Source organism: Rhipicephalus microplus, chromosome 1 (genome assembly GCF_043290135.1).
Source record: "Rhipicephalus microplus isolate Deutch F79 chromosome 1, USDA_Rmic, whole genome shotgun sequence".
NCBI classification, from domain to species: Eukaryota; Metazoa; Arthropoda; class Arachnida; order Ixodida; family Ixodidae; genus Rhipicephalus; species Rhipicephalus microplus.
Genome location: NC_134700.1, coordinates 121,846,600 through 121,864,066, shown reverse-complemented (window position 1 = coordinate 121,864,066; position 17,467 = coordinate 121,846,600). Strand labels below are relative to the sequence as shown.

At 44.7% G+C, this 17,467-nt stretch overlaps 1 non-coding gene across 1 annotated transcript; it reads left to right on the top strand.

The window, feature by feature from the left end:
• The first annotated feature begins 2,988 nt into the window (after window positions 1-2,988).
• LOC119178819 (U1 spliceosomal RNA) lies at window positions 2,989-3,151 on the top strand. The gene has a single exon (XR_005110788.2). It is a non-coding gene; the product is annotated as a U1 spliceosomal RNA (small nuclear RNA).
• Window positions 3,152-17,467: the final 14,316 nt, after the last annotated feature.

The following is a 17,467-nucleotide window of genomic DNA, read 5'->3' as shown; positions in this document are numbered from 1 at the left end:
AACGTAAAGGTTGATAGGCCTTTTACCAGTTTGTTTTCCTAGTCGCTGTATGCGTCCGATGGAATCACATTTCACACCAAGCTTTTCTGTGAATATTTTCTTAACCACTTTTTCCCTCAGGGTTGCATCAGTTTCATTAGGGCACTCGGGAATACCGTGAATAATCAAATTTGACCGTCTTATATGGTTTTCGAAGTAGGTAAGCTTTTTCTTTCGAAAGCTTACAATACGTTCCAGTGATTGTAACGTATTTCCCACCTTTTCACTGGGAATGCTGCGTTCTTGGGAATCCTTTTGTGCCGTAATGAAATCATGTACCACATTTTTCAATTCAATAAACTGTTTCTTTATTTCAAGCACATCATCGTGAATTTTCACTGGGCCGTTGAGCACTTCTTCATATAGTTCTTTCTGGGTGGGGCCAGGGTTTGTTTCCCCGTCACCGCATAAAATCAACCGACAAGCACGAAACCCTCATATGCTATATTCTGACAACGCCGAGGGCACGGCAAGACCAAAATACAGCGATAATCACTACGAAACGAACCCACGTTGGAACTAACCTGCATGAAGCAGAACATAGACGTAAGTGCCATGGTCCCGCCGTGTCCGCCGTGCCCACGAGGGTCGAAGGCTTGCGGTGATCCTTTTATAGCGATGTCGAGCGATGAAGTGCATCTGCGCTGTGCACCGGTAGCTCCCCTTAGGCGGCCTCCTGTGCTGTGCGCTGTAAATTGCGCTGTCGTGCTAGCCGTGTCATTCAGTGATAATGGCTCCATGCGATGACGCATTGGCATCCATTGGTCCGCATCGCTGATACACAGTTTGCTGATTCGCAGACGGCCGGCTGTTGGGAATATGGCGAATCCGAGAATGCCCTGCATGAGGCAGAACATAGACGTAAGTGCCATGGTCGCGCAGGGTCCGCCGTGCCCACAGATAGATAGATAGATAGATAGATAGATAGATAGATAGATAGATAGATAGATAGATACCCTAAAGTCGCCAAAGTTTGCTAAGAAATGCTTCGCATTTAATACAAAGCACGTACAACACTGTCTTGGTTATCCTTGGCTTAAGCGTTTTTTTTTCTTTTTAATCGTGAAAGCACACCAACAATATAAATTTCACAAGCTTCTCGAATAGCACTTTCTTTTAAAACAAGTCTGGCTTTCAACTGCATCCCGAGTCCCTGACGTTCAAATTTTCTCTTCACAGGCTTACGCAAGATATCGTGACGTTAATAGCAATGGCTGCTCCACACTTAAAGCGCCACGGCGGTGATAGAAATGAGGACCCTAGCTAGTAGGCGCTAGTGGTGGATACGGCCCCTGGATGAACTCCTATGCTGTCAGTGACCACCCCCCACCCATTCTAATGAAGAAATCCTGGCAGCCCATCTATGGGTTGGTGACACACAAGCGGCCTCTTTGAATGTTTTGCTGACGCACAAGTGTCTATTTCGGAACTTTTGTTACCTGACATGGTCTTTACTAGCCAAGCTGCCACGGGAAGTCGCCAGGGCTGCTACTGTGGTGGCCTGACATAAATAAAGTGTTGAGGTTGGTAGGTGCGGCATATGAAATGGATATTAATATCAAAATAACATACCTTGTCAGTAGACGTCCGTGCTTTGGGTGTTATAAAATGTTTCACTTTGGAACCTCTTATAATGTTTAGATATCTTCTTTTGTACCTGTGCTTCAACTCTACCTGCAATATATTGTCGATTGTGTTCAATGTTTTCCAGCAGTTTCACTGTCGTTTGCCCAAGCTTCAGCCCTAATTAATTTTAGAATTTCCTTTCGTATGATATTTACAATCAATGAATACAATAACAATTTCTCATTCCACCATCAGAATTTTTAACCTAAACAAAGACTAAGATTCAATTCCCGCTAACGCAACACTTGTACCGCGTTGCTTGAACGCGCTTTTCGGTCTATTTAAATCGCAAATAGTAGTCGTGACCATATGAGGATTCCCGCTGTCACCCTGCTTGTGATTCACAACAAAGGACGCTGAAAAGTTTTCATGAGAGGGTTCAACGATGAAGAGAGCTTGCTGCTTCAGTGTTGAGCGTTTCAGTATATCAGTTCGATTTATGCACTTTTAGCAGATAATTGTATGGGTTGCTTCGAAATTTAGACTTGCAGAAAACCTTCTTTGCCCTTGGTATATAAAAATATTGACAACCATGACAAACAAAAGCTAAAACGAAGGTAGGAGCTGATTGTGTTCAAACCCATGCGTGCGAAAACGATGTGTGAATATGAAAGCGCACAGTATCTTCGAATTGCCTGAGCTTACACATGACAGTTTCATATACACAGTTGAGTCTATAGAACCACATTGAAATTTGCACATAAACTTTTTTCTTTTTCTAGACAAACGTACCGTAAGCACGAGGGGACGGGTGCGTTTTAACCCACTAATTACTTTCGAAAAAAAAATAGCTTCGAGTCACAAAAGGTGCTCTTTACAAATGTTCGAATGCGCAAAATATCCCTTCCCGAATCGCAAAAAAATAAAAAAATTGATAGATCGCACGTATCTTCGCAGTCGATGTTATGCGTCGCCTGCGCATGGAAAGTGACTGTGTTTTAATATCTTTATTGACTAGAACGTCATGATGTGGTGCTAAATATACAAGCACAAGTGCATGAACATGAATAGCATAGGAAAAAACGTGCGCCCTCCGTGAAATGACCGCAGCGCTAGTGCCCTAGCAGAGTAAAGATCATTCATGCTTGTTGCGCTAAAAATGCTGTCATATTTGATCAAACTTGAGCTTTTTTCATCCTTAATCTAAGCTAAGTTCAACTTTTTTAACAGGGCTACGTATATTAGCGGGTCATTAGTGTTTCTTCAAATGGCTCCTTAAAATATGCAAGAAGCAAACAGTGATCTTACACCGTCGTCTGCACCTAACCAGAATAACACAAGACGTCGCGATGGGCGCTGACCGAGTGCGACCCGTTGTCTGGCATACTTACCTGGTGTCGGGGTGACCGTGGTCAAGATGGCGGTGCCCCCAGGGAGAGGCGCGGGCATTGCACTGCGCTCGTGCTGACCCCTGCCACTACCCCAAACTGGGGCAGATGGGGCATGCAATTTTGGTAGTGGGGGACTGCGGTCGCGCTCTCCCCCTTTTTTACAATCCACAGGAAGATCTATATACCCGTTGAAACACTTGCGCGGCGGAGGATAGTGCAAGCTACTGAGAACCGGTTTCTCCGATATGGCTTTGTAGGTGTCATTTTCTTGCTTTAAGTGAGAACTACTCAAAGCTCTTACAACATACCTCCCCATGGCTGCATCTGGAGAAATAAATGGACAGTTTGCCATACTCTGCGGCTTTCCTGTAAGGCTTGCTTACCAACCAAAAACGCTTGTTCACAGACTGCCTTTTTCGCTCATTGTGCAGCAAAGGCACACGAGCACAAGAAATTCTCCTCTCTCTAAAGTCCAGCGAAGGCACGCAACCACGCGAATACAACAATATTAGCGAGAAAAGCAGTCTGTAAACGAGAAGTTTTCGTTGGAAAACAAGCCATACAAGCAAACAACCTAGCAGATTATTGGAAACTGTCCATTGGGCAGAGGAGTTTAGTAACACGCCACGAGTAGGGTATCTTGGCTCAAGTTAGCGTATAATCAGTCATTCTTTTCTTGTCTTCGTGCCACTTTCTTTGGTTCCGTTCTGACCTTCTAAGCCCTGACCGAAAGCACGCGAATTCTTAGAGACAATGACGAGCGAAGGATTTGCTTTCGTGGAGGCCTATGCATCACCGCCACTTGTCGCGTCACGCGTTTCTGGAGAACTAGTAAAGATCACCTGTCAGCCTAAATCCCGCGTGGCGCTTCCCGGCGATGTGGCTGCGCCCCTCTTCCTCGCTTCGGTTGCAGTTGGCATGAATGCTTATTATTCGCGCACACTTCGAAGAATGCAAGGTATCACCCACCTTTTTTTACATTAGCATCTCACGTGGAGAGTGAGAGAGTGGCCTATTTTGTAAATTATCTCGTTAACGAAGGTTTGTTTTGCTTTCTCTATCTTAGCTTATAGCAAATCGGGCCGCTTGCTTCAATGCAAAATTGGCATGCGAAATGCACTGTAGCCGTCGTAGCGTGCGCTTCTTTGTAGCCTGTCGCAGTTAACCCGAAAATTGCAAAAACAACAGGGCCGCGAAATTCTTTTATGGGTCACTTGTGCCACACTAGAGAGTATCAAACTTCGCATATTGACATCGACCAACTTTTAAACTTCTATTGAAAATATATGGGTATGCACGGTATAGCTTTCATTCGAAGAACAAAAAAATAATAGGGGGTCTAAAGCTTCGCCTTTAGGAGTTGAACGCAATAGCGACATTCTGTGCTTAGTGCGTACTTCGAACACTTAGTGCATGAAATCTTTTCGAAATTGCTATGAACACACTACGTGGCCTTCAGAAAATAGGCAAAGTTGCGTGTGCGCCTTTTGCAAAGAGGTACCGGCTTTCAACGACGGGGCCATTATGATAATCACATATTTTGACGCCAGTTGGCCACGGACGCTTGTACCCCACAATAATATTGCAATATTCTATGTTAAATTGGGAAGCATGTATACGGGACGCATGTGTTTGTGAAGCAAGAGAGCTACTTTCAATGCATGTGCAAGCCGAAGTTCTTTTCACTATTTACACAAGCCGAGGCGTGGCCTTGTAGTAGAACATTCGCTCGGCAAACAAACGGCCCAGGACCGATCCCCACTTGAAGCAGAACAACGTTGATTCGGTCCCCACTGTGCTCCAGTAGTTTTTTATTATTTATTTGTATTTGAATTTTTCTCAATTATTCGGTCGCGCATAATACGATGATTTTTTTTTTTTAAATAATAACGCCGACGCCGGAGTTTCTGCGAAAGGAGCTGTTTGGTGCTATCGCGTTAATAACACTGCGGCCGACATGTGGTGGCAGCCGTCGCGAAGGAGCAAGTGTCGCGACAAAATCACGTGCATTCGGTTAGGGCGTTACTACAGGTACAAAACCAATGATGAACACAAGAGCATGTATGATAAATAATCAATAATTAACCTTAGACGTTAGCTGTGGGGTCGGCGATGAGTCACTAAGCGTCAATGTGGATGCATTACCGTTAGACGGTGTTTAACTGTCCAACCAATAATTGTATAAGCTCTCTTGTATGAATTTACAATAGGCACTAAACTGCTTCTGTATGATGACGTTTTATTTTCTTGTTATACGAATTCCTATGATGTAGGAATCAAGCATATTTTATTTTTTTTCAGCAGAAACGTCGTGCAATGTCTACATTGGTGTTTTAAGTTATCCTGCGGAAAGTCTGAAAGAAATACCTCGCTCAAGGCATTGTAATCCGTCACAAGATTGATTAGAAAACGCGAGGTGCGTGTGTCAGGAACACGGAAAAGATTAGGTATCGACTAGAAAAGTGTGGTGGTGTGCACTGCGGCCAATGCACGTATTCAATTTGGGTACTGAAAGAATGTAATTTCAGCAAACAGTGGCTTCCAACAAAATTTGGTGAGTGGCATTCTGAAACGTCCAGTCTAATCTCTGACGAATATTCTGTAGGCGTTCTCGTAAGTGGTACAAACTATAATATTCCGAAAATAGTAAGGTATTTTACATTCATGCGGATGGTCCCGTAAATTCAGATGATTATACGTCCCAATTCAGAGCTATAGCGGGGCGGCTCATGCCAATGTCGACAACATAATCTGTACATGTGACACAGCGATAATAAGAATCAAACGTAGTGCTAATCCTATATTTAAAATAACCATGGCAGTGCATTGGAGCTAGGTTGCTGGGCGTAGCCTCCCACTGCTGTAGGCCGGTCCAAGCTTGAAGTGCACGATGACGGCCAACGCTGGGTATTGGAGGTGATAGAGCACTACCATGCGTATGACGTCCCCCGATTTTCTCACTCATACGCCCTTTAGGAATCGAATCACGTGAACTGATGTTATTGATTGGTTCATTTTCAAACACCAAAAATGTTAAGTAGAAATCAAGCCATCATAATGTCAGAATTTTAATCACTGAAGTGATGGTATCAAGTGAGCATATCATCTGGGAGCAAAACTATCGTTATTCCGACCCTGCATTCATTGTTCATTTAATATGGTCACTCTGCACTAGTCGCAGTTTTTTACACTACTATTCTCACGAGCTGGAAACTTGCATTTGTGCCTCTAGGGACTTCTTCTTCACTGTCTACCAGCGTCGCCCTATTGTCACCCACCTCATACTGCTCATCTTCGTTCGGACAAGTCCATTTATTCAGAAAAATAAAAAATAGGATGTGAACCTAGTATTCCAGCTTTATCGCTCACCCAACTTTATCAACCGTATTTTTCTTATGCATGTTTATGCAGCTTCGAACTGTGCGCCCTTTTTGCTGAGGACTAGAACCGAGCTCAATTTGATGTGCGCGAATGAAATCGACCATTGTCCAGCCAGCTTAATCTAGCGTGTCTTTTCAACCTTCCATCTCTCGGAATGTCAAAAGAGGTTTGTCGTGTATGTGTGCCAGTGTCCAATTGCACCGGCAATGCGGCCTGAAAGCGTGGAAGAGGAACCTACATAAGAAAAACTTTTCGCTGTCCGTAAACGCGATTACGAACCGAAACATGATGCCGCGAGACGGCCGCTTCCAAATCGATTTGTGGACACGCCTTTTTTGGGGCCGAAATAGGAGCCTGTTTGAAAGGAAAAGGAAAGAAGAAAACAAAAAAATTGCGGTTACTAGCCTACGAATTTCATATCATCTTAATCTCCTCGTTTACTCTCGGCCTATGATATTTTTTTCGTTTAAAAAAACTTGTGTGCACAGCAGTAGGAGTGACGTCAGCTTGCTGTTTAATGTCGTATGTATTCCTTGTTTATTTCCTGAGATATGTATTGATGCCCTTTTCTCGAACCAGTTGTCATATTGAACGCTAAAAGAAAAAGAGTGTATTGAAAAACATCGTTCTACTTAGCCATTTTTGACAACTGAGGAATTTCAAGCGCGCGTTACACTTGGATCAGCATGAAAATTAAGCGAGTGCTGTTGCCGCTACCTTACGGGGCAATATAGCAGTTGGCGCTTTGTATTTCAACGTCACTCCTTCAGCAACGATCTCGTCTTTCTATTGAATTTTTGGTCTGTGCTTTGTTGCAGTAAGCTAAGAATTTGCGAGTAAAAGCTAGTTATGTCAGCCTTATTTTATGTCTGTTTGTTCTGTGTGTGCTTTTTGGATCTTAACGTGCATTCGGTTGACTTCCCTGGTCTACTGGATCAGTATTGGCAGTACAGAGTGCAGCCCCCACTTGAATTGGAGACACAGACAACCAATCATGCCTGAGTCAACCGTTGATTGAATTGATTAACAAATAAACCAAATGTCTTAACATCGCCTGCCATCGAGGTTTAGTAGCTAAGGAACTGCTGTTACTCGATGGTCGCGGGATCAAACTTTCCATGGGCACCGCAATGCTCAAGACCCAGATACTTAGTTTTAGGCGCACGGTAAAAAAAAAACCCAACGATCAAAATTTGTGGCGTCAATACTAAAGCTTCTCCAATAACCATCTCGAGGTTTTGAGATGTTAAAGCCCAACAATTAGCATTGGATTCCTCTAACGTTCACCCTACTTTTTTCGCATTGATCGGTTCACATCTTGCCTGAGCATACGCAGATAGTTTGTTGTGCCTTTTTTTTGACGTTGTATGCCTTGACTGTTGTTCGTTGGCGCTTGTCGTGTCCTGAGACGCCTCACTACCTTCTTTTGTCTGTGTTTGCACGTGCAGTGCTTAGATTGAGTACCGATCATATTGTCACGTTACGTCTGGAAGAAACGTGTAACTGGAGGTCAGCAGAACGTAAAGCTCTTCAGAATAGTTAGCAAATTCATCGTCTTTTTTTCGTGCAAATGTCTTCTTTCTTTCTCACAATGACTGATACAAACCTGCCAATAACAATAGCGCGTAATACAAGTTATTATGCTCATGGCACTACCTTCCACCCTCAAAGCATCATCCCGATTCGGCTGCGTGATTGCTTGAGAAACAAAAAAAAACACACACACAAGCTCACCTGAGGTAACGGTGACGTAGTGTTCGCAAGGACACACTATATATAAGCGATCGTAGCAAGATTTGCTGCGGGTTTGACGCCCTACAACAAAGACAGAGCGAGAAGCTACTGAGTAAACTATAACCTTAGCGCGTAACATTCATCAAGGGCATCGCCCAGCTCTAAATTGCATCAAAACAGCGGCCGCATGGCAAAGTTTTTTGCAGAAATTTTGTGATCGCTATCGTCATCCGAGCTGCTAGCTTGAAAAACTTTGGTTTCTAGATGCAGGGAATGCAGCAATGAATATTCTTGAATCTGTGGAAACCAACTCTGCTTCTGCCAATTTTTAAAATGTTCTTGGCTCCAACGTGCAGAACGTAAGCTTCGGTGAACGCGTGCAATGGGGAATAGAAAAGAACCTAACTCAAAATCTCAACATATGTTTCGAAACTCGTGATTGCAAAGAATGTAAGGCCTACATTTCGTAAATTCGGACTGACGTTCTCAAATGTTCACCGCCATACAAACTGCAGCGGCTACTGCACGCTACACATCCCTTGGTGGTGTCATGGCCAGATCTTGATTCAGAATAAGAGCGTTTGGAACGCTACAAGTAGCAGGCTGACGTTCACAATGAACCACCAAAAAGTAGGCTATGTGGTCGACTCCGGCCACTCAAATGCAAGATGTCTTCCCATAACCCTCTAGGGCAATCAAAATGAATGACCCGAATTCGCTATTGAAGGAACCGAAAGAGGTGCGAAGACGTCTGTGAACGAAATAAAAGAAAGGGGAGCGGGGTCGTGCAGTACAATCGAGTGAGCATGTCACAGCTTTCTAATGAATGTCTCGTTAGAGAATGGGCGGAGGCCTATGCACTTCTACGCGTCGCCTAAAGGGGTTGTCATTAATTTTTATGTTTTCTTGGCGTACTTTACTGGCTACCTGTTTAGGTAGGGCTATTGAAAGGTGCCTTTGGGTGCCTCCGCTTTGACGTGATTGCTGTTGGCTAGCTCGTACCATACTATGAAGGTGTGCGCCCTTCCCACTTTCAGTGTATGGAGAGATGTTCATTCTTCGTTGAGAAGGAATTCGGCCATGTAGACAAGCTACAATCAGAGTAGCAAAAATCATCTTGGATAGCTGTGTCATATGCACTCTAGAACATCCGGAATAAATCTTTCTCTTCAGCAGTCAAAAAAAGTAAACATCGCTTTTTTGCAGCTGTTATGAGTGAAATACCTGCTACCTTTATCTTAATTGTCTTCGAATGATTCATTAGGTATTCTGTGTGCAGTACATGCGCCTCTGACGTATCGGCTGAATTACAAGCCCAGCCAGCCACAGGTGTATGTGAAGCTTTGGTATGTCGTCAGATTGGTCCCCGACTTTATAATAAAAAGCCATGTTTCATTTTTTGATAATATTTCACTGGAGTGGCGGGGCTTTACCTACTCAACATATATTGCATAGTGGTCTGTGCGGAAGTCAACTGATGACCCACATCAGGACTGAAAGATGTGTGAACACTGTTTTATTGTTTGTTTACGGCTTGAAGGGCCATCAAGCAGTGGCACTGCAAATGAAACTTTAACCAATAATCAAGAAATAGTGTACTTGTGTTTTCCTCAATATACCATGTTGATTTGTTGGGCCTGTGGTTGTTGGCGCATAAGGAATCTAGCACTTTTTCTTAGAATGTACTGATTTACATTCACTAGTTTCAGAAGCTACCTTACCAGTAGCATTGGTTCTGTACAAGCCTATGCGTCTCCACCCCTCTGCAAGGTGAACTACATGTTCACGCGTCAGTATAATTTATTGCAATATGAATAACTCGCTAAATGTGCGCCGAGCTGCATTGAAACTTTCTTTCATGTTAAACTTGTTAATAGGGTGCAGAAGCAGGTAATAATTAAAATAGGAAATCGATTCTGATACTGTTAGTGTTTTGTCGTCACCTTTCAATATAATAAATTATTGAAATAAGTTCTCAAGAATCAGTTTAATCTAGCAGAACTATTGCTGAGGCGTGTTCGCACGTAGCCAGGTGTACAAGTACGCGATTACTTTTTCAGCTATTTCTGAAATTTCGCTTTGTAACAAGTTCCGATCAAAGTGCACCGCCTCCTAACACACGCGCCAGGCTGCATAGTTTCACTGGAATAAAAGGCACGGACGCACGTTTGTGCATATGGAATACCAGAAGAAACGAAACGGCACATACTAGCTAAGGTAATGTATTTTTTTTAAATGAAGTCTCTAAGATGAGCCAAGCCGAAACCATGGCATACTGTTATATCTGCTTTCCCGAACAAAATATTACTTTCTTCAAGGAAGTGCTTTGTACCCGTCAAACAAACATTTTTTTTTGTGGAGACATATACAGGGCGCATTTTTAGACTGCACATATTTGCCTAATCATTTTATGACAATACGGTTTTTGCTGATTTCTCACATGAACAGGGCAAAATATTGTGGCGTAAGTAAAATTACGCTGGTTAAGCTAATTAGTCAAGTTTGCTTAATTGTCTTCTATAGTATTGAATTGGCGGCTATTGTTTATGAGAAAACTGCAGAGTATGAAGCTACAGATCATATATTCGGATTGAAGCTTTAAGAGTAATACTGCAACTGGTCACGCCTGTTTCGCTGGAAAAAAGAACTTTCCGTTACGATGAGCAAGTGCCGAAATTCAAATAAATGTTCGTCGTGTTTGTATCCTTTCATGAAAAGCGGCAAGTCATCTTACTTGACCCAACGGATCGCTTTACCATTGGGCTGGAGTTTTTGTGCTTGCCTGCTAATCTCGAGTTCTGCCCATGAAAACCCATTTGTGCATTTTTAACGTGATAGCGTTAAAGAGTGCATTTCGGAGAAGTTCCGGCGTCGGCGTCGCTGGTTTAGAGCGAAAAATTATTACTTTTGCGTGAATGAAGACTTGTAAGAAATAATTATATAATTAAGAAAAAATTCTCGGTCTTAGTAGTGGGTTGAACCCGGGTCGTTTCGTGGGAAGCGCGTGTTGTACAACACAGCCACGTCTCTGGTCGTGAATGCAGCGAAAATTACATCCTTTGCTTGGAAATGCAGCGAAAGTAACTGTGATGCTTTACAATTACAAACTGGCGTCCCGGGGAGTTATTCAGGAGCGCCCACGCTTGGCGAAGCTCGGAATCAGCTCGGCATCTTTCCGAGTTCTGGCAACACCTCCTTTTGGATGAGCAAGCAGTACAAAACTCTAGGCCACCCCTCAGCGCCCCGCATTTCACTGGTAACGATAGAACCCGGCATCGCGTCAAGTACAGTCGATGAAATTCGGTGGTGTTTTCAAACCAGGCATGTTCTTTCATTTTTTTGTTCGTTCCACTGAGTGCGCACTCTTGCAATAGAAGTGACAGAAACCTTTCGTGATAATATTTTTAGAAGTACGGGGTGTTTAAAGTTATTTTGAAGGTTTTATAGCGTGCACTAAGTCTGTTTTAGAATATCCGGCCCTGGCCCCACGACGGCGGTCTAGTGACTAAGGTACTCGGCTGCTGACCTGCAGATCGCGCGATCGATTTCTAGCTAAGGCGGCTGCGTTTCCGATGGAGGCGGAAATGCTGTAGGCCTGTGTGCTCTGATTTGGGTGCACGTTAAAGAACCCCAGGTGATCAAAATTTTCTGAGCTTTCTACTACGGCTTCTCCCATAATCATGTTTGTTTTGGGAGGTAAAACCCCACATATCATCAATAATCATCCCGGTTGCTTCTGAATTTAGTTGTGGCCGAGCTTCTTACAACACCGCGACCACAGTTAAGCCAGAGGCCACGTGTCAATCATATTGGTGAGCCAGCACATTCCAGTGCACTGCTCGGCCGGTGCGCGCCTTGTTTGTAAATTTCATCGTCTATTAGCACCCAAGCATGTGTGCTATGCTAATTATCAATTTGACACGGCAGTATACTTGGCTCGTTAGGCCGGAACCTGCTATTACCAAACTAATTACGCGAAGTCGTAGTCCCGCCGACGTTTTTGGCCACATCTTAAGACGGTCGCATCGGTACCATGCCAGTCATCAGTTGAACTGGGGTCTTCTCACACTCAACTAACTTGTGTGACCCAAAACTCAAGAAAACTTAATATCCGAGTTCATACGTCAATCAGTTTGATTGACAGCTGCCCGCGGCGAATATCGGGTATGCCCAACACGTTCACTCTTGCTGAGGAGCAGTGTTCACGCCGAGCGGCACGATTAATCGATGAGCTTTATCGCACAGACAATGCACACACGCATGCCGTGCGTGTGTGTGCAGGCGTGTCGATGTGATTGCCTTTGTGCGTTAGTGTGCCTGAGTGTCTGCGTGTGTATGCGCATGTGCGAGTGTGCGGGTGCGAGTGCGCGCCCACAGGAAGTGCGCGCGCGCTTTTTGTACTTCCACCGCCAATGCGGGCACTTCAGGTCGCACCATCTCGCTTCCAACGCTATCATGCAACCTTCCGTGCATCATCATCATCATCATCATCATCATCATCATCATCATCATCATCCTGACTACGTCCACTGCCGGAAAACGGCCTCTCCACTGTTCCGCCAGTCAGCTCGGTCCTGTGCTAGCTAGTGCCCATTTCCCGCAATTACCCGCAAACTTCTTAACCTCATCTGCCCACCTAACCTTCTGTCTCCCCCTATCCCGCTTGCCTTCCCTAGAAATCCAGTTCGTTACCCTTAATGACCAGCGGTTATCTTGTCTACGTGCTAGATGGCTGGCCCATGTCCATTTCCTCCTCTTGATTCCGTGCATACATTGACGCAACTTATCTTAATATACGCTCAGTATCCACACTAGCGCTGTGTTTCTTTTGTTGCGGTTTGTGAGGTATGTATATTGAAGGAGAAAGGCTTGTATTTCTCAAAAACAGCCTCGGTAACTCGTTTTGCTCTCAGGGTTTTGCTATCGCACATGTGCAACTTATGCGAATTGAGGATAGTCGACTCGTGCAAAATGACGGCGTCAGTTACATGCAGGCTATGCGCTCTTTATACAGCACAAAAACGCCGTTCGAGTAACGTAAAATTAATGCATGTGTTTACGCGGCATATTCTCTGCTTAGGTGTTTCGCAGCCGGACAGCACTTTCCGCTGCCGCATCTCGCCGTAAAGGATGTGAGCTGTTGGGAGCATACTGCATGGTGGTTTGGAAGACGCCTCCACTTTATTCTTCTAGCCCAGACTTCTGCATAAACCTTGTGGTTCGAATGAAAGGAGAAAATAGGTTTTGTTCAAAAAGGCAAGATTTCGGAAAAACAGTCTCCCTTCTCGACGAGGCAGCAGTGTTTTTATGCTCTGGTGCAATCCTTAGCTTCCAAAATATGAAGTTGAACTGTCGGGTTGGAGTTGAGCAATGCAGGAAACAATATTTTTGTGCACAAGCCTTCTGGTCTGCAAAAAACCAGCACTGCCGCTAAAGGGATCAACAAGTGATCGAAGAGACTGGATTATCAGGAAAGATAGAGGATGAAAGCACGTTGCAGTTGTTTACTTTTTATATACTTGGGCTTGTGTACGTTTGTTTTTTGGCCATTTTTATCGCCTATGTCTGCTCGCCTGGTTTAAGACTCTGATGTAATGGCCTGGACGGGCTGCCTTTTTGTTGCTGTGAAAAAAAAAAGTCACCATTCATTTGGCACACTCAGGGTGTGATTTTAAAGACAGTGGGACCCGCTTGTCACGATAAAAAAGTTTTTCACTCCGCCTCTCACACTTATAACTGGATTAACTTTGCGCGCTCGTGAATCACCTAGCCTTCAGGGGCCTTAACGCATTCACTCCACTTCCATCTATTTTGGTACCGCTGCACTTCCTATAAAATTGCTTTTTACGTTGCTTCAGTGCGGCACTTTATCGGGTCAAACCTTTTGCGACACCTCTCAATGTCAATTTCTTTTTTTTTTCGGAACTTTTGCAGTTAAGAGAAAGGAATACGTATTTAATAGACGTGAAGACAATTGTTCTCAGTGGTTTGCCTTGAATTTTTTCTTGCTCACTGCCAAAATAAGCAATGAAAATGTGAATGTACTATGTCTTTCTTTCGGCAGCTGTTCAATGTCTTCCGTTGTAAATATTGCAGCAAGAAAGCTACACATGTTAAAAAAAAGAAGGAAGGTCTTTGTTTTGCGCATGGAGGTTGTTCCTGCAGCCGACTAGCAACAGGTGCATTATGCTAGAAAACCTCAAAGAAAAAACAGGCCCCGTATCTGCATGTTACACTGCAAATGTCGTCGAAAGACGACAGTCTTGCGTCTGGAGAGAGTGAAAAAAACGTTTATTTGATGATCTACGCAAGAAAATTGGTGAATGGTATTCTGGAGGTGCTGCGTCAGGGTGTCTTGAGCGTGCAGCGGAGGCAAAACGAGCACATCAAGTCACTTCACACGTGAAACATGAGCGCTATCTGGCAGTTATCTTGGAAAACGAAACGCACGCCTTTAAGACCGAGTTGGCGCCCGTCTCCTTATCAGAAGTGATAAGGAGTAGAACGCTAGGCGACGGGTAGGTGCCACCATGTCGTCTTAGCAAAGCAGTGGAAACACTCGCCTTCTCGTGCAAGATTACATGGTCAGTCCAGCGTGATAAACGCTATGGTCTTTAGAATAACTCATGTATGCCTTTTCTAGTAAAAGACGCATATACAGAATATATACGTGTTGTTATGGTGCCTCAGATATGCGCAATAATTGCTTTTTATTTGACAATCGCGTTAGTATGAACGCTGAATATTTAGCAACATTGGTTGGCGCTGCGGATGGGGTCGGCCATTTGGGGTAACGTGTGGTGCCGTTTTCCGTACCGGGTACCACTAAGGCTGGACAAACAGACAAATGTACAGACAGACAGACAGACAGACAGACAGACATATATTTTTGCGTTGAAGGTCCCCAAGAAACACTATCATCTTTGAAAAATGACAGCGCATCCATGTAGTGAAATGGAGAGTGGAGCGATGCTGGCTCCGCATGCCGCTTCCGCACCGCTGCGGCCTCCCGCTCTCGTACGCCGGGATCTTGTCGGCGCCGCCAAGCAGCTAAACGGCACACTTCAGCCTCGTGCGCTCGCACATCGGCGTTCCGTCTTCGAGCGCAAGCAGACACTGCCTTGCGTGCACGCCTTGCGCGCGCAGTCTTGTCAATCCACCGACATTCTGAACGGGCACGCACGCGCCAAATGCCTTTTATTTCCCAACATCGCACCCCTAGCGGACGGCGCCACCGAAGAAAACGCGCTCGCGAACGTCTTCGTGTTACATCGTTCCAATTTTCTCGCGCGCTCACACATCGGGGTTCCGTCTGCGAGCGCGAGCCGCGGCTGCCTTGCGCGTATCCTACTTTTTATCGGCTAACCGTGAATCATCCGCTGGCCGCGTTCGTCCGTCGTCTGTCTGGCTGCTTGACGCACCGACGGACGGATGGACGAAAAGATGCATGAATGAATGCAAGGACCGACACATGTACGCACGGACGGACGAACGCATGTACGCACGGACAGACGGACGCATAAATGGACGCATGAACAGACGCCGGGATGGATGCACGGATGGATGGATGGACGCTAAGATAGACGAATAGACGGAGGATGCATGAATAGACGAATGGACGCTCGCATGAACGGATTGCAAGAACAAACCGACCGACTGAAGCGCGGATAGACTGACGCATGCTTCGCCCCACTCATCATCGTTCACTTCATGAATATGCTGTGATTTTTATTAATTACCGTACAAGTAACGTTCTCTACTATCTTACCATTTGCATTTTTCAGGGTATATGCATTTCCTTATATGTGCAAGTACCGCCTTCTACTGCTGGTTCAAGAACAGACAAGCGGTGGCTACATACGATTACGACTGGACGCTCAGCCCAAGCCTGAAGGAACTTCGCTCCTAAAAAAGAAAGAATGAAGCTTGCCCTAAGGTGCGCAATGCTTAGCACAACAACAAAGCTGGACGATTCTCAAGTCTAATCTGTTTGGTTTTAGGTCAATACGAGTTTGTTTCTAGGTTGCTTCTCAGCGCGGAGCCGTGCGAGTCTAAACCACAGCCAGTCTGGCAAGACAAGGATGTCGAAATTCCAAAGTCGCGATGAAACGAAGCGTTTGCTACTCTCAGAGATCTACTGCACCGCACGTCGTCATTCGCGTGAGGCTTCTACCTCTTCAGGGTTTTGTTGCAACCACCGTAGCCTCTTACGTTTCATTTAATCTGTCGTAGTGCAGAGCTCTGAAGCAATACATGTAGATGCTTTCGCCAAGCTTAAACGTGTGGCCATGGTGGTTATTCTCTTGTTTTTCCCGACAGTTTAAAAAAGCTTTTATCAATTACTGGTTACATCCGTTAAGAAATTTGAATGAGACTTCATTATCATCTGACGCCTCCTACATTTTTCTTGGGCCAGCGGTGAGAGCAAGGATTTCAATAATTTCTGCGGTACGAACTCGTTTTTAATGCTGATAGTTTTTCCGGCATATATATATACTACCCAAAGTTTTAACAACATGTGTGAGGAACTTCCCAGTTGAAAGAAATACACGTTGCGTGGGTGGGTGGCGACTATTTTATATACACTAAGTGGCCCATATTCAATGTTGATCACTTGAGATAACCTACAGTTTAGGCTTATTTCAACAAGCTTGCCTAGCCGCTTTCTACCAAAAAAAAATCATTGGCTATGGGGTCACCGCGTTGTCGCTAAATTACAGAAATGTCTTTAAGCCTTTGTGGTGGCCGAGCAGCGGATTATATACCACCCCATACGTGTCGAAGAGGTTCGGTGAATCCAAGGAGGGCTAAAAAAATTGCTGGAGTGGAAGCTCCCACAATGCCTTGCCAGCAGAATTGAAGCCAGCTTTTGCCGCTGCCAAAATGGCGGAAACATGCCCTTTTCTGATAGTGCCCACTTAAAGATCAAGTGGCTTTGATATATTATGTAAATACCACGTTACTTCTATATTAAAAGATAGCTGTTCCCGACACAATAACGCACACAAACTAGTATGGATGACTGAATCTTTAGAGAACTTTGTTCCAATTAGAGGCTCACAAAGGAAAACACGTAACTGTAAGACGCACTTTGAGCGCTATGTGACCCGAAAAAGTCCCACATTAAACCCGCCGGGCGTGCGAGGGAAACGTTCGTTTTCATTGCTGAACGGTGATATTTTATCATGCCCCTAGTGAGATGGCCGCCACAGCAACTGTCTTGCCAGATGAATGGCTTCTCTTCTGCGCAATCATTTCCACTCCAGCAATTTTTCAATTCCTCCTTGGGTCTATCTGTCCTGACGTGGCAGTGGCCCGCCACATGCGTATAGTACGGCTTGGCAGTGGCCCGCTAC